Source organism: Primulina tabacum, chromosome 17, assembly GCF_025594145.1.
Source record: "Primulina tabacum isolate GXHZ01 chromosome 17, ASM2559414v2, whole genome shotgun sequence".
NCBI lineage: Eukaryota > Viridiplantae > Streptophyta > Magnoliopsida > Lamiales > Gesneriaceae > Primulina > Primulina tabacum.
In genome coordinates, this window is record NC_134566.1 from 1,236,670 (window position 1) to 1,243,920 (window position 7,251).

The 7,251-nt window shown below is 32.1% G+C and overlaps 1 pseudogene; it reads left to right on the forward strand.

Moving 5' to 3' along the window:
- The first annotated feature begins 489 nt into the window (after nucleotides 1-489).
- On the forward strand, nucleotides 490-2,140 carry LOC142531014 (3-ketoacyl-CoA synthase 12-like; annotated as a pseudogene).
- The last annotated feature ends 5,111 nt before the right edge of the window (nucleotides 2,141-7,251 follow it).

The window sequence follows — 7,251 nt, forward strand, 5'->3', positions numbered from 1 at the left end:
CAAAAATAGAACCCAAGACACGTGAAGTAATTTTTGGTATCATCAAATATAAAAATAGTATTTAATCTTTATAGGGATTTGGATTGAGCACATCTTGGATCTCATCTCATATCAGAACCAGAAGTGTCCAAGTCCACGTTTGCATCAAGTGGGACGACTTTGTGGGCGTCCTCTATTTAGTACAAGATAACTTTTTATATACGATACTTTTTGTGTTTTCTAATGAAACTTAATTGCCATATATTTCTTCGAATTAATTATAATCTATTTACTACAATCACATGCATACATAAGGCGTGTATTCATAGAGTTTGATGGAATTAAAGATACTTACACAAAATCACGCACCCAATTTATTGTTGGAAGTTGAGAAAGTACGTGTTTTTTAATGTTTATAAGGTCCCATTAATGTGCAACTTTGGCCAACCCCTTAACTCACACACATATATATATATATGTATATATATGTATGTATATAATTGGTGTTCCATTCAAATTTCTCATATCAAAACATTACTTAAAATTCACATAGAACTTTGCACTATAATTCCTCAGATCCCTTTCACTTCTCATTTCTAATATCTTTCTTCTACCAAAAACCCAAAAATTTCTCCAATTTTAGAATATGGATCTTTTTCTTATGCTGTGGTATTCTCTTCCTTTTCTACCTCTTATTTTCATTATTTGGCAAATTCTTGATAAGAAAAGGCGCCAAGATTGTTACTTGTTAGACTACGAATGTTACAAGTCAACCGACGATAGGAAGTTGAGCACGAAATTTTCTGGAGACATCATTCTTCGAAGCAAACAACTTGGCCTCTACGAGTACAAATTCCTTTTACGAGCCATAGTTAGCTCTGGCATAGGCGAGGAAACTTATGCCCCGAAAATGGTGTTCGATGGTCGAGAGGCAACTCCGAAGCTAGAAGATGGGCTTGTCGAGATGGATGAGTTCTTTTTAGTGAGCATCGACAGATTGTTCAAACGTAGTGGTATCTCTCCTTCTGAAATCGACATCCTGGTTGTGAACGTATCGATGCTTGCCTCAGTCCCTTCTTTAGCTTCGAGAATCATCAATCTCTACGTAATGAGAGAAGACATCAAGGTGTACAATATAACCGGGATGGGATGTAGCGCAAGCTTGATATCCATTAACATAGTTCAAAGCATATTTAAGACTCGGAAAAACATTAAAGCCCTCGTTGTAACATCAGAGACTTTGAGCTTAGGCTGGTACAACGGAAACAGTAGATCGATGATTCTTGCTAATTGCTTGTTCAGAATAGGAGGGTGTGCCATGATTTTGACAAACAAAACATCCTACAAGCACAAGGCGATGCTGAAACTCAAGTTTCTTGTGCGAACCCATCATGGTGCAAAAGACGAATCCTACGAAGCTTGCGTACAGAGGGAGGATGACAAGGGTTTCGTCGGCTTCCACCTCGACAAGAGTCTACCTAAGGCTGCTACACGAGCATTCGTCGATAACCTTAAACAAATAGCGCTGAAAATACTCCCGGTCAAGGAGCTTCTCCGATTTGCCATGCTACTGATACTCAAAAAGATGAGTCACAAATGGGAAAAAGCCGGTTCTATCCCAAAACCGACGATCAACTTCAAAGAAGGGGTTGACCACTTTTGCCTCCACACCGGAGGAAAAGCCGTGATCGATGCCATCGGACAGAGTCTAAATCTGAGCGAGTACGATGTCGAGCCAGCACGAATGACGTTGCATCGATTCGGGAACACTTCAGCGAGCAGTATTTGGTATGTTTTAGCATACATGCAAGCTAAGAAAAGGCTTAAAAGAGGTGAAAAAATATTGATGATTGCATCGAGAGTTATCCACGCAATAATTTGACAAATCCATTCCTGGAGAAATATGGATGGCTTCAGAACGAGGATCCCGAAACTTTTTACGCTCCCGATGGTTATGAAATACAATGAGTTTTAATATTTATTAAAAAGGTTGTTAAGCTGAGTACTTTTAAGGGTGTTACTTCTTTTTTTTACTTATAAATTTGACCTCGATGGTACGTAATATTCTAGAAGGATAAAAGAAGATATATATACATGGATATCTATTCCATTGTTACAAGTGCAAGTTGTACAATTTCGTTTGGACCATAGATTTCATGTCCGTAAGGAAAGTTTTTTTGTGTGTGTGTTATTTATCTGTTCTTTAGTCTCTTTCAAAAGAAAATTGCGTGCGTACAAGTTTTTGAAAGTAACATTGTCTTTCTTTCAAAATGTCATGTGATCGTTCATTTTCCCACGAGGAGTCATCTTCAGAAATAGACGCAGAGCAGAGAGATGGGCCCAATAATAAGCATTTTCATCTTTGTCGGGTAGCTTTTTTAATTATTACATCTCCAACCCAACTCCAAAATGGAGTATTTCTTCGTTATAGAGAATGTATTCTCCTTCAACCTATCTTTTTTTCTCTACTCCATATTAGAGGAAGGAATAGTAATTCTCTAAAAATGGAGGACAACTATTTAAATGGAGGATGGGGTGAAAGATACAAAAAATTACAGAAATACCATTATGAAAATTGCAATATAACCCTTGTAATTTTATCAAATTTTTTGGCCAATTTTTTAATAATTTCAAATTTTTTTAATTATTTTTAATGTTAAATAATTTTTTGACCACTTTTTTTAATTTAGAATTTTTTAAATGTTTATAATTTTAAATAATTTTTTTGTTCATTTTATATTTTATATTTTGAATTATATAATTCTGAAAAATTTATTTTAATTGTTTTATTTTTTACATGAATTAATTATAATTTACAATTTATAATAGTCAGAAATAGAATTAATGAACAATGTAATGACAAAAAAAATACACAACATAATTTACTACAAACATTTATTATCGATTTAACTTAACTTGATAAACATGCGATATTTGTAGACATAATAAAGTAGACAATAAAAAAACACACACAACAATAAAGATAAACATATCACCAAAAACAAAAAAAAGAAACACACACACACACAAAACAATAAAGATAAACACATTCTAAAGTTCACTGCAAGGTTACGTCGAAAATTGATCATACTCTTTCGAATAAGTCTAAAACATAGAAAAAAATTGATTATATCACGTCGAATGTTAGAGTATGTGCTTGACGAATTCATTTGTGACTTGATTTTTATTAACTCTTATGTAAAGACAATCTTTAATTTAATAATATATTATGATTTTAAAAAATTATGACATTTACATTATTTGTATATAGATGCAAGATGCATGAATGAACTTCTTGAATATACAATAAGTAACATGAGGTGTGCCTCTCAACATAAGATCATTGAATTCATTACAAATCGTATTGTATATTCTTAACCGGTTTCTAGTCGATTCACAACCAAAAATAAGGATAATGGTCTCTCGAGCATAAGAATAACATCTTTGATGTAAACGACATGTTTCATTGGTAAGGACAATGAGATATCCATTAATACAGATGGGTGATTATTTAATTATCCACTGAACAACCATCCATCGGGCTTTACAAGTCGTTATCACTTATCGAGTTAAATAGTTCGCGGTTATAGTTGAACATTATTAGTTCTTTAACCCAAGACAACGTGCAAGCTCTACATACTAGCATGAATTTTGATCCGTTTACCAATTCCATTGAGGGTCATCATGTGGCGAGGTTGGATGTATTTTCGAAATACATAGGAGCCAATTCATTGTAGTCGGAGATTCACCGCTCACCTGCGGGTAAAGTTATTCTATGTAATCTCATGAGTTAATAATGCAAGGAATCATTGGCCAGAGTATAACATTAATGTTTTGTTAAGTTATTTCCTCAATTGCACATATCATGTTATCGCTATTACTTAAAGATACATCACATATTTGTCGAATTCATTTGCAACTCTCGATATACCAATTTTTGCATATTATATATGAGCTGAAGGGACCGTATTGTACGATAATCATAATTTAAGGTTCTTGTAGGCACTATACATATGGGATCATGGTGCGATGCTACTATACGCTCTTACCATAATCCGATGGATGCAATTAGACTTGAGTTCTGATGTTCTTGATCAAGTGTTTGAGAAAAAGAATTGGGCTAATAAGGATGAGCTCGAATAAGAACAAATGTTGTTATGAATCACATGAAGTTGTGACACAGCTAGCTGTCTCCCTAAACTATTGATGGTCAAACAAGTATTCGACAATCTAATCTCGTACAAATTTCGTGTAGATTTCTAGTATAGTCTACAAGAAGAACATAGTCTCTGATCGTGGATATGATTAAGGAGGCTGAAGAAAGTTCGTAGGAATTTACAAGAAAAGCCATTACCGTCTAAACATCGGGATGGTTGGAGACATTAAATACGAAAGTTTAAATTAAACTAGACTCTCTATGAATGTTTAATTAAATCATATAATGCCCAAGAATGTTTTAAACGTCAAAACAAAAATTTCAAAACATTAATTGTGTTTTGTGTGCGATAAAACGGTACGCAAAGGGTGGTATCAAAGCCAAATTTCTAAATCGTATGATTCATTTTGTTTATTGTATAAATCATATTGAGTTTTTGTTTCTAATCGCTTATGAAAATCTTTCAGAAAATTGTAGTGCCTAGAAATTTTGATTTTGAAAAACCAAAATAAAAATATTGCTCTTCTTGGAACAGTTCCGAGTAGCGGGTAGTGGGTAGCGCTACCTCCTGCTCGCAGTGATGCCTAGCACAAGCAACATACTTTCTCTGTAGTCTTCTATAAAAAACAGGCAGGTGACCGCTGTCGGCTACCCGAGTTGATCGGGCATCGGGCAGGCACATGGGCAGGGTGCCCATCTCGAGCAACCTTGTCCTTCGAATGGGCTATTTATGAATTGGGCCCACGAGGTGATTTTTTGATTTTTTCAAAATTTTAGATTAAATTGATATTTTATAGAATTGTCTTATAAATTGAATAATTAACAATTATGTTATCAATTATTTATTGTAAAAAGTGTTTTAAAATATTTTTAGTTATTAATAAATTAATTGGATAATTGACTAAATGTGTTTATTTAATTTATTAATTTATTTTTAATCATGGCATTTAGTGATAAACTTATAAGAAACATAATTTTATGATAATATGTGATATTTTGGTTTTAAAACAATATTTGATACTATACGGTAAAAGGATGATCGAGAGTCATGATTAATTTGCTAAGTGTATGTTATGATATTTTACATATTGTAATTTTTTATTTATTTGATGGTTATATAAAGTGGTTTTGGTTTATGGCATGTTTTCCCCACTTAAATTTGTATCCCTATATACTATGGAAATTTAATGTAAAAATTAGATTTAATGGGAGATCAATATGTGAAGATGGTGGACTCAGATCCTCAAGAGTTTTGAAAATCAAAGACATGTAAAATATTAGAAGTTGATGTAGTATTGTATTTGCATATCTACATTTACCTAGGTTTTTGAATTGGATCTATATTTGACTCATATGGATCAATTAGCTATCGGTTATCGATAATATTTTATTATTTTTAATGCATGTGATATATTATAAATAACCAGTATGTGCGTTATTATTAATATAATAACAATCATTGCATGAATCCGACAAACATACAAAAAAACATGACACGAGATTTTTAAATTAATGATGAGAAAAATTTTCAAAATTAAAATTCTTCATTTTGGATAAGATTCAAAATTCATATCAAGCCCATAAAAGAAAAAAATAGAGCTTAAATATTTGTTGACGGTTTTCTAAAACCGTTGTCGATTGTCCAAAAAAACACGCTAATAGACAACGGTTCAAGAAACCGTTGTCATAGACGTTCAAAGACAACGGTTTTAGAGAACCGTTGTTATTGACCCTAAAAACCGTTGTTTTTGACCCCCAAAAGACAACGGTTTTATAAAAACCGTTGTATTTTGCTTAAAAAATGATCTACGACAACGGTTTTAACTAAAACCGTTGTTAAAAGTTTTTTAACAACGGTTTAAGTTAAAACCGTTGTCGTATGTGTGTTGTTGATTCTGAAATTTCTTGTAGTGATGCTGTAAATGGTGTTGACATTTATGGTCACTTGAAAGAGTTGTACAATGCACAAACACGTCCATAAAGATACGCTATTGTCAAGAAGCTCATGAGATCATGCCTTGGAGAAAGGGCCTCGGTTTTATGAGCATGATGTGAGGATGATTGTGCTCATCTATAAGATAGTGGAACTAGACATTGTCATCCCAAACGAATTGTCCACGAACATTCTACTGCTGTCACTACCACCCTCATTTGATGGGTTTGTGGTGAACTTCAATATGAACAAGCTAAAGTCGGGCTAGTCAATGAAAATTATTCTTTTTATTTTAAAATTATTATTTTTCAATGCAAAAGTACCAATTTTTTGTTAGTTATGTTACGAAGTATTATATAATATATGATAATTTAAATGAAAATGTTTGATCATTGAAAAATATTATTTTTTACTTTCAAAGTATTATTTTCACTCAAAAATTATCATTTTTATTATTATTTATGTTATGAAAAAATATTATATAATATATGCTGATTTGAGTGAAAATATTATCTTTTATATCAAAGTATATTATGTATTTTATTCTGATTTGAGTAAAAAAAGTACTTTTTTTTATGTCAAAGTATAATTTTTCATCGTAGGTATGGACCAAACCGAACTGTCTCTAGAATATAAATCTATTAAACTGTTGCACGTACATGGGACATACTCCATAAATTTTGATATAAAAAAAATAGTACACAATAAATTCAATTTAACAGATTAGGATTATGGACAAAGTTCACCTAAAGTTGAGCAGGACATATTAGGTCTTAATGACGCTCATAAAATCTTGATTCATGATTGACACGGTAAATATACACATATTTACCTGATATCTTATTATTTAAAGGTTAATAAAAAATATATAGTAAACTTTTTAGACTAGGAATTTATTCAAAATAAAAAAAATAGCTCGAAATTTGAAAAATGTCACGTAACCGAGCATCACAACGCTGGTCACATTATTACTCGTATTGAATAAATTATAATAATTTCTCGAACTTATTGTAGCGTACTTACTATGAAAAAGACCAATAATTGAGTTTGGGCAGGTAATAATTAAGATCTTTAATAATACATGAATGATGTAATTAATTTGGAGGCCAATTTTCATGGCTCTTCCTTCGATGCAATTGGTGGAAATAAATGGAAACTTTAAAACCTTTTACTGGAAATAATT